General features: G+C 36.8%; 1 long non-coding RNA gene across 1 annotated transcript; it reads left to right on the top strand.

Annotated features, from left to right (window-relative positions):
• Window positions 1-7061: 7061 nt before the first annotated feature.
• LOC112450542 lies at window positions 7062-10164 on the top strand. The gene is made up of 3 exons (XR_003039189.2): window positions 7062-7097; window positions 9066-9170; window positions 9397-10164. It is a non-coding gene; the product is annotated as an uncharacterized LOC112450542 (long non-coding RNA).
• Window positions 10165-16284: the final 6120 nt, after the last annotated feature.

Below are 16284 nucleotides of genomic sequence, written 5' to 3'. Positions count from 1 at the left end.
GCTTTAAAAGCCCAACTCCACACTCTCTATTTCTGAATTGAGAAAGCTCCTCGGATGAGAAGCGAAACGTCTTCAGCTACAGAATAGAAGTCCAGTTGTTTTTGTTTTTTAACCTTTTTTTGAATTTACCATGGCCTGGATGACTGAGAATCTACACCAGCACACTCTGTGTATGTTTGGACCAGTCCTAAAGCTCACCGAACCTGCCCAAAAAAAAATTAAAATGACAAAAAAAATACAAATTGAAGGCCTAGCATTACTTTAAGGAATGCCTAGCTCATAACATGTCAGTTTTAGATGTCTTACGTTGAGAAATAACAGAGATATCAAGCTCAAGGTGTGTTTTGAATGACTCTCAGCTACACATACACCCAGTTTTATTATAATATCTGTAAAATTAGAGTTATAGCCATTTTTATGTATCTTAAGGTCAGCTGGAAGTGGTGGCCATCTTGCATTGGACTGATTCCAAAAGGTAGACGTAGATGTACATTCAGTGATTACTTTCTGACAGTTTAATTAAAACCATCATGAATTTTTGATAACAGACAAACAGGACTGACTCCAACAGTTAATGCTAAAGTTTTAGGCAAAGATTTTGTGCAATAAGTAACACTTGGAGTATATGTTGTGAATGACTCTCAGCTACAAATACACCAGATTTTAGGTCAATATCTGTGAAACTGGTTGAGTTATAGTCATTTCTGATTTTTTTTTTCAGGTCATCTGGCTGTAACAGCCATCTAGATGTGCATTCATTACTCTCTGCGAGTTTCATTAAAATGTGTCCTGTGGTTCATGAGATACTTTGGTACCTGCCTGACCCTCACACAGCTTTACACACAGACACAGATAAAAACACTGTTGCCCGCCTTTTGCCTTTTTTTGCAATTGGCATTAAAAAGCTTTGCAAAGCGTAAAAAGGATGACATGACTTAAACACAGCAAAGAACATAAGGGGAGAACACGGGCATGATAGCCAGATGACTGACATGGGAACAGCATAATAAGTCTACTGAGAGCAATCACAACACTGAAGGCATGAAGGTAGGAGAGAAAAAACAAGAACAGGAAACAAATCAACCATAACACTTTAAGAAATTCATAATTTCAAAATAAAACACACAACAGCACAAGGAATACTGTAAACGGACTGAGTGAATAATTTAATAAATTGCTGATAAAACCTGTCACCGCGAAGTGATGAATATTTCAGCACTAACTTCCTGAGGTCTCTTGAGGTGCAACTTTCAGGGTAAAAAGCCCTCGGGCTGTTGCTTCCTAATTAACATGCAGGCAGGTGAGGGCTATGGTTTCACATGTAACAATTATTTTAAACCTATAAAAGGCATTGGTTAATTAAACCATCTTTTTGCAATAAATGTCTGAATAAATTTTTGTAATTTTACCGTTATGTCTCCTCTTATTTTGCATTTAAAATATCTTGTAGGAAATGTTTTGTACACAATACCACTGAGACCGTGTTCATACAGCACATAGGTTTGTTTTGTTGTTTTGCTGTTGAAACAATGACTTGTCAGTCAACAGAACCACCTGTGGTTTTATTTATTTTTTTAATTTATTCGAAAGTGACAGCCCAGTCGTTACTGCAGTTTGGAGCTGTAAAATCTATAGCTACTGGAAGCGTTCACAATGTTCTTTATGGGTCCTTAGAAGTGCCACTCATCCAACTCCACACAAAAAGTTTTCATCCAGCCCGCATTAACAAGATTAACGAGGTATCTGTCTCATCGCTAAGACTAGACGGATAAATCTCTGCTGCTTCTGACCTCCTGAGTTTCTCAGGGAATCGGATTGTACGACAGACACTCATTAACCCGTCAGTGACCCTTTATTTCTAAGCACAGTCACACACGTTGACCTTTTCACTCAATTAACGCCTTCCTGTCTGCTTCCTGCTCATCTTCTTTTTGCAGGCGCTTACTTAGAGGAGTGGTCCTCTAGAAACCGTGAAAATAAGATGAATCTTTTCCACAATGGAAAAGATTCATCATCAAGCTCCTTCTTTCTGTGTGTTTTGTCTTCACTACATGAAGGTCGTATGAAGCTGCTGAGAAAATGGGTCAAGTGGGAAATAAAGGAAGTACAGCAGTGTTGTGATGAGGCAGTGACAGCAAGAGTCACCACAATATTTTAACTCTGACAAACTATTAAGTTAGTTTCATGATGAACAAAATGAGATTTTAAAACAGGTTTGGACTGAAGCATTTATTTTTCTAATATCTTTATTTGACATAAAGTATTCAGAGCTTGAAATTTGACTATTAGGCTGTTTTCTGTGAGAGCCTTTTGTTGAGTTTGTTTATATCAGTTGTATAATTTAGGACAATAGTCTTCAATTAAAAATCATCAAGAATTACGAGGAGGAGGAGGAGCAGAAGGAAACCACAGGCCAGATGTGAGAATTACTGTAAATTATAGAAAAGCTGTGAATTATTTTTTTAGAAACAACAAATGAAAATATTGTTTGGGAAAATTGCATTTCTGTGTGGACAAAATCTAAAGATTTTTCCAAAGTTTTTAATTGGCTCAATAAAATAATTTTTATAAAAGGAAATATTTAAAAACATTCATTAAATCAGGCCGTTTAACCATTTTTCAATTCATTCAAATGTGAACAGATTAGAAATCAAAGCATTAACTTTTTATTTATCTGCATATTTCGCTTTAAAACTAATCATCGACCAATAGTTTGAAGTTATGAAGTTGGGAGGGGACATGTTGTAGCTTATAAATCATTGACTCTGCATCCATCAGGTATTCTCACATCACAACAACAACCAAAAAATAAAAAAAACAATTCATTTTCATTAACAGTTACATAAAAACTGCTCCTTTAGTCTTGCTCTCTGATCCCCGAACACCAAGTTTCAGTTTACTTTTTATCACATCTGCAATATTTCACTCATTGCACCCCTCTGTGTATATTTAGTCTCAGGTCTGCCATTGTTTTTTATGGGATCCATGTTTTATTTATTTAGTTGTCTAGGTCCTCATAGAAAGTCTTATTTTCATTCTTGTCATGCTCAGCCAGTCTCTTTGTTGTTTATGTTTTTGGACTGCTTGCCTTGTGTTGTCCTTGGTTTTTGTTTTAAATAATATAATTTTTATTCTCTTCCTGCCTCTGGAGCCTCACCTGCATTTGAATCTTCCACCACACACAAACTGACAGAAATGGAGCAAATGTATCTTTAAAATTAGTAAGTTTTGATATAAGTAGAGATCAACCTCTAGCTGACAGGATGTGATCTGATTGGTTTTAGCCTGTTTTGTCTTTTTTATGCAGCTTATACACTTTTATACTAAGTGTGTCACTGACGGAGTTGCCATCACTTTATAGATGACTGTGAAGCCTGCACAATTTTTAATTCACATAATGCCATATTTACACCCAAGACATTTGATATAAAACATTAAATCAATGACTGAACCTACTCGAAATAAAGAAAGCAATCTGTGTTGTGACATGTTCATGTTGTATCCACTCTGAGCTAAATAAAAAATTGATGAAAATATTGATGGTCAGACCGTTTGAGCATGAAATCACCAATATCAGGGCTTGTTGACTGGTGCTCAGTGGGTTGTGTGATAAAGCCTGTATTTAACTGAGCTGGAGACCAGCTGGTGAATCCAAATTGGGAGAAAAAACTCAAATTTTTAGTTGCAGTCTCATCGAATGTTGAGTGTTTTTGACCAGTGAGCCTAGCAGCTGCTTTTTGAAAAACACCATTTATTTTTTGTGCATACATGCATTCTGGGCCACATTTTTTTGTTGCCCACCTCCACTTACATTGTAGTCACCTGACTTGCTTTGTACCCATCTCAGCAGCGGTTCCCAAGTTTATGATTTGATCCACTGCAGTACATTTTTGGAATAAAGATAGACAGATCTGGATCGGTTTTTAGAATAATTGTAATTAGTGTGCTTCTTACAGCTGAACATTCATGACTGTAGCCTCAGATGTTTTCTGAAATAAGGAGAGCTCTTGAGAAGGTGTCAAAATACGGCTCTAGATCTAAAGAATTTAGAAAAAACTAAACTGAGACACCTTTAAGCACTCTGTGACTGTTCTGAGAGAAAATCTGTGGCACAATTTTTTTTGAATAAGTTAAAATTGAAGCAACATGACCACAAACCAAAGTGTCTTATTCAAGGAAATTGAAAATCCTGTAATTCTTCATTTTAATTATTAATTTCCACCTTCTTTGGGGATGTTTAAAGGTAAAACAATCACCTTTCAGCAACCAGCCACCTTGGGTTAGCTGCAGAGGGAGAAGCAAATGCAAAAACGAAAGAAAAAAGTGTTTCAATAAAACATTTCTCAGCCAAATTCTTATTTCATAACTTTAATTTAATCTACCAGCTGCTCCAACCTGCCTTCAGAAATTTTCATCAGATGAGACCAAAATGTTAGTGACAACAAATCAGGCATTTAAGAGTTTTCACTTGACATACACTACACGTCTTGGAGCTTTTGTTATTAATATTTGATTACTGGTTATGTTGTTCACATGGCTTCTTGTATGTGAAAAATATTTGCTTGTAATAAGAAGCCAGTAGAAAATTATTGACTGATTCTTCAGTTCTGCTCATCTCCGCTGAACTGTTTGTCATTTATCAGTTCATCGATTCTGGTTTCCTGCACACAACTTCACTCTTAGCATCAGTGTTACAGCTGCACACAGAAAGTCGCTGCTTTCAACACCGACCGTGTAACACCAACAGGCAGAAAAACAAATCCAACAATTGTCTGGTGATTCGTTTCACCCTGCAAGACACAACTCCAAATGGTGCTAGTATTTTTTTTTTTTTAGGTTAATGCGTAAATGGAGTTCAGTTTGCAGATTGTCTAAGGATCAAACAGGAAATGTGTGTTTTACTCCATCATTAACAGCGTTTACAGAAAGCAGAAACTGTTGCTCACTCATAACCATGAGCTCAGCCAGGCAACCGTGGTCAGCTGGCAAGAAGAAAATCATCCACCATGATCTACCTGTACAAACTAGAGAAAGTGAACAGCAGGTACAGATGGCTAGTAGGAGTATACGGCACCACGCTGCAAACACACATGCATACACACATCATAGTGCCAAATTCAAACGTTAAGCTCCATTTGGTCAACTTTTTCCTGATTAATCCTCAAATTCCAGCTTCATTATTACATTAATCTCTGGGATACACAGAAGCAGAAGTAATAAATATGTAAATCATTTAATTATAAAACTCAGACTTGGACAGAAGCCAGTGTGTACTTCGTTCTTTATGCCCTCTTAATCATACAATATGCAGAGAAAAGTCAGTTTTCTGGTATAAAACAAGAAATATGCATTCAAATAAATGCCAAAGACACCTAATAAACTATAAATTGCTGAGTCACAAAAAACTTGTAACTTGTCTTTACCATTTCAAGAATATTAGGAGAATCATAATAATACGTGCACACGGCTATCGTCTTCATCTCACCAAGTGAATTTTTTAATGAAATCCACAAAAAAAGATTAAACTTTGTCCTCTTGACAAGGATTTATGTAAACAAGAAGAGCTGCAGGAAGAGCTGCTCTGCAATCAGATTTCACTCGCTGACCTGAGTGAAGATTAATGAAATTAAAGACCATATCGCCTACTTCTTTTCATGCAGAGGTTTTAGACTAAAATCATCTCATGATGAAAAAGACAGAGCGATAGCCCTTTTTGGCCCAACTTGTAAATGACAATATTCATCCAGTGGTTTATGAGATATCCCACAGGCAGAGTTGAGTAAATAATTAATGCAAAGTTGTAAAACTACAGTAGCTTTCTTCTCAAAGTATGTGATGGGGATAACTCCCAACCTCTACCATATCAAAGTTTAGTTCAGTATCAGGAAAACGGACTGAGTTAGAGTCATTTTTGTTTGATACGTTTGCTTAGTTGTGGCAGCCATCTTTGATTATGTTAACTCCAAAAGTTAATTAGTTGTAGATGAACATTCAATTAATGATTTCTGAGAGTTTGATTAAAATTTGCCCAGTAGTTCATGAGACATTTTTCTAAATCTACAAACAAACTCACACACAGACAGGAACGTCTTTTGCCTTCTGCAGCTGCCAATAAAGATAATTCTGTCTCTGAGCTATCAAAACATTTCCAACAAGGCCAGTATTAAAGGGGTTCACCTCAAATTTTATCCATCAGCCTGTTTACAGATCTCTGGGAGCAAAGAGAGCCTTTTGTGGCTCTTCAGTTGGAGCAAGATGATGTGTTAAAACTGCCTCTCGTCAAATCACATGTATCATCTGCTTTTGGTCTGAAGCTAAAAGTGAAAACAGGTCCTGAGGGTATGGAGCTGGAGATAAGTCTGATTTCCAGATCTTTGCAGCTGGATTCTTATCTTTGTTTGAGGTGGTAGCCAGCCTTCACCAGCATATTGCGCTGACAAAACTGTTGACTGATAAGCCTCGTGAGTAATGTGCTAGATTGTGACAAGGATGAAAAATTGTGTCTATTACTGCTTCTGCCGCATTGAGTTTAATCAATGTGCATCTTTTTCACTTGTCCATCATAAGTTTGACATCCCATAATCCAGATGGGAGTTTTCTTAGAGGTTCCTCCGTGTTTCATCACACTCAGATTAGTAGGATTAAAAATAAAAGTAAACTCTTTCTAAACTCTTTTTCTCTCTTTGTTGTATTTCTAAAAATGAAACACCTGGCATTTCTTGAAAAAGAGAGTTTTAGAAATCAATCATCTTCTGTTGTGAAATGAAAATAAAACAACTTTATGTGAAATAAGTTAGTTATGATGGAGCGTGGTGAACCCAGAAAGCAGACTCAAAGTAAAAACTAAAATTAATTTATTAACAAAAAGAGAAAAAGAAAACAAAGGCTGACGCGGCAGCGGAAAAACAAGATTACAAAAACTTCCATGGCGTGGAAAACAGTACAGGAGCGTGGACTTAGAACAACAGACAGAAAGGAAAGGAATGAAAGAACAGAGACTGAGGGTGAGAGGAAAATGAGTGACAGCTGGAAACATGACAAGGAACAGGTGAGGTGGGCGTGGCCGGCAGACCGGAAAATTACTGAGCAGAGGACAGGTGAGTGGTGACGCAGGGAAAACACAGAAAGCCAAACGACACAAGAACTTAACTAAACACAAGATGAACAAGAAATAACACAGAATTAAAGAAACATAAAACAAAATAAACTCAAATACTTAAATTCATGACATAATCAGCTGATTTTTCTACCGTTAATTCTAAAAAAATAGAAGTTTGAGTGATTTTCTCTCCAAAAATTCAAATTTGTGTAGTTTTTGAGAATTAAATTGTACAAATATGGTCAACAAAACTTTTCCCACAGTACTTTTACAAAACGTGGTGTTAGTACTTCTGTCAGTTTTAATCTGTTCAGACTTAAACTCTATTTTTTTAAACTTAAAGAGCTAAAGTATCTACAACACGTAAGATAGTAGTTGATAGTAATTTCAAAAGATCTGAACTACTGCTTTAAGAGTTTGTTGACGGTTTGTTTGTTCTTCTCTTGAACACGTCCGTTCTGGTACATAAATCAGATAAATCAAAACCAGCGTTTTTTGATTTCTACAGAAGTGAAAATTAATTTCTACTTGTGACTAGCAAAAGCTTTCAAAAATTAAGAGCTGAAGATTTATCAGGTTTTGCCGAGACTTCTAATCCTGATTAACACAATTATTAACCTCCAAATGAGACCATTTAACCGTTCAATCAAAGCATGGCGTGGTGGGTTCAGGGAAAACATTTCTCAGAGGCAGCGCTCTTTGTAATGATTGGGAATGAGTTTGTTGTGAATTTGGACTTTGTTGTATTATGTGGCTTAATAAGGTGGTAATGAGATTTCCTTTTGTTCAGTATTGCAATGAGGCTGCTGAGGTTTTGTGCTTTTGTTTCATCATTTACTGAGAATATAAATCACTTCAGGCAGCATATGGTCATCACCAGGTTGTAAACACTTATCGAGATGAAGGACATCAGGATGAATCGATGCATATTTATAACCAGGTCAGTCTATACTGTGCAAACATATCTGAACAGAAGGGAGGAGAAGAAAAATTAAAGCTCTTTATCTAGAGAAGTAAATTTGTTTGCCGTGTTAAATCATTTAAAGATTAAAAAAAGACAGATTTTTATCCCCATATCTTAAAAGTATCAAATCATCTTTTTTTTATTAGCAGAACAACAAAAGATAGATTTCAAGATGTACAACCCTGTGTCAAAAAAATTCATTCATCAGCATAAAAAATAACCTCCTGGCACAAACTCTGTGTTTAATCAGTGTGGGCAAAATGTTCAATCTTTTTTATTCTGTCTTTTACCTTCCTCTCACCTTTCCTGTCTCTTTATAATACAGTCACTTTGCATTTAGTGATGCAATTCAGCTTTTTTTTTTTTTTTTTTTGTCACAAATTGTTCTCTGATGACAGAATAAGTCACAGGTGGGAACATTTTCTTTAGGGCTGTAAAAAATAAACCAACATCAAAGTTAGACTTTCAATCAATCCGTGGTTTTCATTTTATTTTACGAGAATTTTTATTAAAATAGGAAATTGGTTGAAGAGTACAGCTTTTTGTTAAGACTTGACCAGGATGCAAAAATCCCAACAAAGTCTTTTGAATATTGTCTGTTTTTATCACATATAACCAGTACAATCTTATCAGTAAATCCAACAGTGTACAAACTATGAATTCAACTACATTTCTATTTATTTATTGCTTTTATCTTAAACACAGTCATAATCTACTACATTAAACACACTTAAACATAAATATACACTTTGCTAATAAACAAAAAAAGAACATTTCTTTATTATAAAAATGTTAAAAATGTTATTCTGCCTGTTATTTTGCACACACATTATTTGTTGCATGACAGCAAAGATGAGCCAGCTGTTATATGCATTTTTTAGGGGGACTTTGCATCAGTGTATATCAAACCAAAATAATCAAACTTTAATGACGTTGTTAAGATTCCTGTCTATTCCAAGCTTTCTCTTCCCTCCTTTTTTCCCCTTTTTTCTTCCTCTCCAGGTGGAACTGTGGGTAAGCCGAGTGGCTGAGCTGCGTTGCGAACTCACTTCCTGCCAGCGACTCACACCGGTGTCCGATCGTCCTCATCAGCTCCACCTTTTTAAGGTCTGCTCAGACCATCAGTCTGTGCCTGACTGAACTGTCACCTTGGTGGTTATAGTGGTTTATGTTTTCATTCCTGGAGTTTCTCAGAGAAAAAGAGTTTTTGTTTTTGTTTTTTGAATATATTTACCTGCAGTTTCTTGCCTTTTGCCAGTTCTCCTGAAGGCTGGCTCCAAGTTCTCATGAGTTCACGAATCTTCTCGTTCACATCTGATCTCCTCCTACGCAGATCCTCACCTACAAACGGACGAAGAAACAAACACCTTTGGACACTTACCTGCCTGCTCACTCTGAGATTCGTCTTTCTTCATCTCCTCGGACATACAGATCTTTTCTTTGTTCTCTCCTCAAACCTTAAAAGGAAACCAAGAATGAGGTGGACTACTTATTCCTGCACAAATACCTGTGGACACATTATCAACTACTAGATCAAGGACTAACACTTCTCTCCTTTCAGTGAATCTACCTCAACATCTCCTGCTTCATCCACATTTGTATATATTTTGTAAATAAACGACTATGTGTATCAGCAGTAAGAGTCTCTCCTGCCCACCATCATGATAAATATGTTTCCTGAATGAAAAGTCTTAGTTTTGAAACAACTTTCTGTTTGAATAATGACCTATTCAGTGAATGAAACTACAGGAAGTCTGAAAAGCTATAAATAAAAATTGTTTAACAGTACCAAAATACTATGATAGTCTTAGTTTTATAACCTCCCAGCACTGCAGTATGTGGTGGAGAAATGTGCTGAGATTGTGTGTAAGCACCATGACAAACACGGGGCTTATCTCTGCTGTCGTAAACATCACAGTAATGGAAGAGTAATCTGTTTTATCGTAAAGACAAAGTCACGCTTTACTTTTTTACGCTGTTAATAGGCTTTAATCTGCCATTATTTCCAAACAATCTTGTTTTTTTCTTTACTTCTATTCTTTACTAACAGGACAAAGGTGTATTTTGTGTATTAAAAAGGAATAAATAACGATGATGGATGTGTCAGATTTGCTTGTAGAGCTTCAAACCCTGAAGCTCACTGGTTTGTAGACACAAATTTGACATTTGTTTCTTCTGCACATTTAAACAAATCATAGTACAAATGCTCCTAACATATACCAAGGTTGGTAAAATGTTTTCATCTCAAACCTTTGTTAAGAATTACAAATATTTCAGATATGATAGCAATCAAAACAAAGCTGTGCAATGTCACTTTGCTTCTTTCTTATTACAGTCAGGATTTGCAGGAGTGATACATGCAGAAAGAAAAATACTACAAACATTGTTCTGTGCTGTCTGAGAGATGAGTCAGTCAGTCTGGACCTTCTGTGCTCTTGTTTTAATAAGTTAATATGATAACTTGTCCTGCAGTCATCTGCTTGGAAACAAAACATTAATGGGACGTCAAATCACAAAAAGACATTTATGTTTAAGACAGCTGGCAGGCACTCGGCTTTCAGAGCTGCTTTGTATTTATGAGCAAGACAACATCATGAAATCAGCCGAAGACAGACGTCCAGAGCAATGAAATTATCTCAGAATGACACACAGTTCAGGAGGTATGTTGCATTCACAATACCCTCAAACTACAATTAAAGAGTTTTAAAGCAAATGGCTCACTTAAAAAGTTCAACAGGGGAGAATTTGTCAAATAAGTTACTCTGTAATTTACAGACAATGAAATAAGGAAAGGTCACATTAGAAATTATAACATTAAAGATGTTTTTACTTTGTTGAATTAATGTATCCTTCTGTTTTTACCAGTCACATGAGTGATCCTTCAAGATGCATTTATGTCATTCGGTTTGCCGTGCATAGCTCCTCTGCTAACTGAAGCATTTCTGTCAGAAGACATAATGGCAGATCTTCAGTTCTGTGTAAGTTGTGCTCAGCGGGCATTTTTGCAGAGATTTATCTAGAGAACATGCAAATTGACACAAGCGTGGGCTGGATATTGGCTTGTTGTCTATCATTACTGTATGTTCCAGTATGGTATGTGGGCACACACTTCTCGCTGAACATCGGCTTGTATTTGTCACACTGAGCAGCTCACAAAAGAGAAACAAGGTTTAGTGTGCGATCTTTGTGAGCGGCTCTGAACACACTCTGACAATCTGACAATCAAAACTGATTTTTCACAATGTTCCTGCTACCTTCTCCAGCCTGGATGTTGGGAAGATGATAGTGCACACTTCTAAGCCCCGACACAAATACTATAAGGATGATGAGAGGATTGGCAGGTTTAAAGGTCGACTGTTTTCTTATATTTAGATTAAAAAGCAGCAGTATCTGTTTAAGTTTCATATTTAATGGAGCTCCGGTTAGCTCTGCTGAATCACAGCATAAAGGTTCAGATCTCAGCTGGGGCTCTTCTGTGGGAATTCTTTTAAGTTTACTCGAGCCTTTGTGAATTTTCTCAGAGTTCGCCGGTCTTTTTCAACTGTCCAAAAACACACATGTTAGGTGTGCGGACATGCTTATTATCGACACACGATAATGTTTTTGCCCCGTGTCTGTGAGTGAGCGAGTGAGTCACGAAATTATCTCATGAACCACTGGATGGAGTTCAAAGAAACTTGCAGAAAATCAACATTTATTGTGCCTCTACACGTGATGAACGGCTGCCACAGTCACAGTCGTGACACCTCGCAGCATTGCATGAGATCGCTCATGAGGTTATTTTTAAAGTTTGACCTAAACAGCTACAAACCTGTCAAATCTTAGTCTAAAACTCTGGCATGAAAGGCACAGATTGATAAGCATTGCTTCTAGGAATGTTTGACATTTATTCATTTATCTATTTAACATCATTTTCTGATTGCACTATAAATAGTGTTTTGAATCTCGTTGGGTTTCATGGAAGGGCTCATTTCATGACATTAATATACAAAAAACATGTTTCCTGATAAACCCTAAAGTTTCTGGGAGAAGTTTTAGGAACTGATTAGAAAAAAAAAACTGGAGCTTTTTGGTCAGGCACGTAAATAAGGCTGTTTTCTTGTCTTTCTCTGTGAAAGGCTACTAACAAATTTATCTGCATGTATGCTTAAGGTTATTTTCAAGGTTTGACCTTAACGGCTCCTGACCACCACCTACTCTACTCTGCATCATTAAAAAATTGTGGCTTTCTTTCTGAAAGCTCACATTTATGCGGGATGTGTCCAGATTGATTAATGATTTATGAACGGTCAGAGGAGACTTAAAGCTCTCCTTGCAGCCATTTCACGGATCTGTTTTGTGAAAGTGCCTTGTGTTACTTGGATGTCATTTAAACCCTAAACATGTCCTCACCACATGGAGCAGTTTGACAGATTTATGTTCATTTTACACATTATGAGATCATGATGGCGTGCAGTGTTTCTTTCCATTTAATTACGCTATAAACACATAAACTGGAGCACATTTTCTCTCTAGAGTTCAGCCTTCTGTTTAAGTGAATGAGAGCTGTAGCAATAATTTACATTAGGGTTCATTTTCTTCCTTCAAAGCCGTAAATATAGCACCAACCTTTTTAACAGACAGAATGTCATCTTTCATGACAAGAACCTCTGAGTGTATAATGTTATCAGAGTGCACCTTTAAAACTGTTAAACCATATATTCTATGTAAAAAGGAAAATGCACAAATATGACTCCTTCCTGGAGAAAACTCTCATACTCAACATGTCCGAAGTCTTTACTTGTCTACCTGCAAGGTCACCAGATCTGGGTTTTTTTTATGCTTTTTGCCCTTCATATGGCTTTGTTCTTGTTGTCTCTGGAGCTTTTTTTTCTTTTAACGTTATGTTCAGAGATGGCCCTACAGCTTATGAATTTAAAATGATTTTTTTTTTTCAGTCGTACTCCACACTCTTTGACCCGCCTCACTAACGTTTACAATAACGCACACACACATTCAATGAAAATGTAATTCTCTTGGCGCTTTAGCATCAAAATGGTTATTTCAAACACCAAATGAAATACCTGTAAGATTTAAACAGTAAAACTGAATGTTCAGTTTTTTAAATGTAAGTTTTTTTAGACTGCACGGCAGAGCTTATAATTCAGAAGCTGAATCCTTTGAGCTCAGCTTCAACACTGAGCAGCATGATAAGTATTTCAAAAAGGATCCGTGTTCAGAAGGAAACCTCCCCGCCACATAAAAACACGACCCACTCTGAGAAGACAATACTGTCCTCTTATCTTCCAGCTCTGACTTTGCTCTCATCCTTGTGATATCCAGGGAATTTTCTTTTCTCCTACATGTTGAGATTGAAGTTTAATAGCAATATATGATACAAAAAAAAAAAAACCCAATGACCCTTCGCCTTTTTCATCTGCCCAGAAATTGGTTTCAAATGAAACACCATAATAAGCATCCCAAGCTATCATTGAGCAGCATGGGATGCATGATTTTTCCCGTAAAACTTAGTTCTTGTGAGTTTTTTCACCTTCTTTACCCACTTCCCCATCTTTGTTTCTCAATGACAGACTCCCCAGAGAAACTCCACAGTTTTCACAGCTCCGGTCTTTTTGTTTACCTTGAACCAAGGTGCCCCTCAGGACACCTGGGGCTTTCATTTCTTATTCCCCTCTTTTTAGAATCCAAGGGCAGGTACATGGTCTGTGTTCATTCTCATGTGCAAGTCGGAAAAAATACAGTCATATGCCACCGCACATGAGATTGATGCTTCGTTGCAATACAATGAGGGCTTTAATGACACAAAAACATAAAAGGTCCTGTGTGTGTGGTAGCACTGTGCTGGGATATAACCTAAACAATAAACACATTTAATTTTTCCCCGGGTGCTTGGTCATTTATCTGGAATAAACACAAATCCAAAAACCAAACAAAGAGCTCATTGAAATCTTTATTGTGGCAAACACTGAACTAATAATTGGAAATTTCACTGTGCCACGCATTGCTGAATGTATCCATAGAAAAAGAAAAACATCTCACAGGTGCCTCAAGCAGTTGGCACAAGCTTGAAGAGCTTGTTCAATTATTCAGTCTTTGTTGTAATTATTACATAGCTTGGCCTTTTTGCCTGATTTACCTTTTTTTTCTCCAATAGCTCTCTTTAAGGAGTTTTTAAAAATAAGCATTTAGCCAAGTACAATTTGAAGCTTGTGTTGGTGCAGAGCAATTATGATAACTAACTGCTACTAATATGAATTATTCAAAAGTGCAAATAACTTCCAGGTAAATCTCACAGAGCCGGTTCTTAATTAAAGATCTTGTTGGAAAAATGAGACGTTTATTAGTTTGTTCTGGTGCTTCATCACTCAAGAGTTCTGAGATTTTTTTTTTTTTTTTGATTTTCTCTAAATGTGGTGGTAATCATTTAAAATTCAGTTCACAATCAGAGCATCTCAAATGTTCACCACATGCATTTAATATATTCTGTTCTGTTGTGCAGCGGTATTTTGCTAAGATGAAGAATGGAGGGTATGGAAATGTTCACCATGGATTTATGCATGCCTGATTACCATAATTCATACTGAATTATTAATGCAGAATCTGGCACTGCTGACATTGTGTCTGAGTTTGGCGCTCGTCTCAACGGAGCAGTTTGCGAGAGGACATCTGAGTCTGTACTTGTGAGACACTTGAAAGTAGTGTTGGGGTGGATGTGGGATGTGGATGCCTGCGAGACGAGCAGAAGTGAACTACAGAAAATGAGAACGGTGCTTGTATATGAATGAGAAGACTTGTAGCAGAAGGTCTGAACACATGCAGTAATTAGATAAATTAGACAAAGTGGGAAGTATGAAAGGATGGATCAGAGACAAAGAGACTAATTTATCTTTCAGTGTGTCTCATTTAGGAGATTTATTGCCAGAAATGCAATGTAATGTTTGGAACTTTTACTGTCTGTGTAGAATTACATGAAAATCAAAAACTTTTTTTTAGTTACTTTAGAAGAAGCAGGATGGAAAATAATATAATTATGTTTCAGCAACAGCAACAAAAGAAAAGCTCCCAATGACAGTTTTGCATTATGTTATGACTGTCATAATTTTATATGCAAATGTGAGTATGCAGGTGCCGACCTCGGATTGGTTCCTGACGACGAAGCTGACAGCTGATTGGTGCTCACCGGAGGTGCCGAGTATATCAGGATGCCAATGAAGATCAGCTGGCAGTGTGTGTGTGTGGGGGGTTCTTCGTCGCACTCCACCATACCACACTCCATCCCACGCTCATTTCATCCAGTCATGCCATTTACTGTATCACCTTGTAAATTGATTCTGTGGAGTTTATCTTGTAGGGGAGAGTGGCCTTTTTGTTTTGGGGTTCAGTTTTCTCCTGTGTTTCTTAAGTTAGGAAGGTAAGCACATGTAATTTGGTTTTGTTACTTTTGTAGGTAAGATGTTAGTTTCATTTAAGATAGCTTGTTTTGTTTGTTATTTTGGCATAGCTCTCTCCGAAGTTCTATGACTCCAGACTTTGGTGGAAACTAAGGGTGAATATTTATGTTAATAAATCTTGTAAAAATTTATCTATTGGCTGGCTGTTTTTGAATTCTGCGAGGGATGTTAAATTGTCAATGCTGCGACCTGACCACCCCTAGACGGGTTGTAACAATTAGTAACCATCACAGTTCCTTCAGGAGGGGTTAAAAGCATCCAGTCGGTTTTGGTTTGTCTTTTAAATGAATAACATTATACACTAATCAATAATATTACTACCACTGCAACCTAACTTAACTAATCAGGTATTACTAAGGAATATCTGGGGGTGTCACATCAGCAGGATACGCTGAGCCTGTAGTTTGTGTGTGTCTGAATTTTTAGCTCAATACAGTTCAGTCCAAATCATAAATCCATTAAGATCCAGATTTAAATCCAATTACAGTCAATTAATACCTATTATAATACAATTTTCTTCATTTTTCAGCTGCTCCCTTTTTCAGGGGTTGCCACAGCGAGCAAACTGGCATGAAAAATTTGGCAATTGTTTTACATCAGAGGTATCCGGGGGGTCTGAAGGCAGAGTGAACATTTTAGACCTTTTTGTGTTATTTGACCCCTACCTGAGCAGCTTTTAGCACAATACTGTTTATTTCTGGGAATGCCGTATGAAGACAATGTGATTAATCTGCAAAAAAAGCATTTATGTGAAAGCAAAGATTCTCAAC

The sequence above is a fragment of the Kryptolebias marmoratus genome, linkage group LG3 (assembly GCF_001649575.2).
Source record: "Kryptolebias marmoratus isolate JLee-2015 linkage group LG3, ASM164957v2, whole genome shotgun sequence".
Classification (NCBI taxonomy): domain Eukaryota; kingdom Metazoa; phylum Chordata; class Actinopteri; order Cyprinodontiformes; family Rivulidae; genus Kryptolebias; species Kryptolebias marmoratus.
Note: the sequence above shows the minus strand (reverse complement) of the source record. Positions and strands in the feature narration are given on the sequence as shown.